Source organism: Seriola lalandi, unplaced genomic scaffold, assembly GCF_002814215.2.
Source record: "Seriola lalandi dorsalis isolate HSWRI2012SDOR001 ecotype SW California unplaced genomic scaffold, Sedor1 jcf7180001962029, whole genome shotgun sequence".
Taxonomy (NCBI): domain Eukaryota; kingdom Metazoa; phylum Chordata; class Actinopteri; order Carangiformes; family Carangidae; genus Seriola; species Seriola lalandi.
In genome coordinates this window covers 1-453 of record NW_019432698.1, presented here as the reverse complement: position 1 = coordinate 453, position 453 = coordinate 1, and the positions used below count along the sequence as shown (strand labels likewise).

At 41.7% G+C, this 453-nt stretch overlaps 1 long non-coding RNA gene across 1 annotated transcript; it reads right to left on the bottom strand.

The window, feature by feature from the left end:
* On the bottom strand, positions 1-447 carry LOC111670269 (uncharacterized). The gene is made up of 3 exons (XR_002761857.2): positions 300-447; positions 140-181; positions 1-51 (listed from the first exon to the last, which is right to left on the bottom strand). It is a non-coding gene; the product is annotated as an uncharacterized LOC111670269 (long non-coding RNA).
* Positions 448-453: the final 6 nt, after the last annotated feature.

Genomic DNA, 453 nt, shown 5'->3' with positions numbered 1-453 from the left:
CTGAGATGTTCAACTCAACAGAAATGATGTACTCATAAACAACTGGAGGAGCTGCAGAGAAAGAAATCAAACAACATGTAAAAAGTAATTTGAGCTGATGGTCACAATATTTATTGATGAAATATCCTGTCAGGCTTACTTGTTGGTGGAGAGGGTGTTGATGGGAGACAAGCTGTGAAGTCTGTTGGGAGATGAAAGATCTTTGTATCAGTGAGGTCACTTTCAGTTGACAGGAGGAGCATGGATAAGGTTTGATTATGCTGATCACACTCAATGGTTTTCAGCCTCTAGTCACTTACTGTATTGGTCAACAGGCTGGCAATATTGTCCATCAGGAGGAAGAGCATTGATGCAACCACATGTGTCATAGGTGCTGTTGTCACAGGATCCGTATGTTAAACATTGGTCACATGACCAAATGTATTGATCCTCACATCTGCACTGGAAACCACC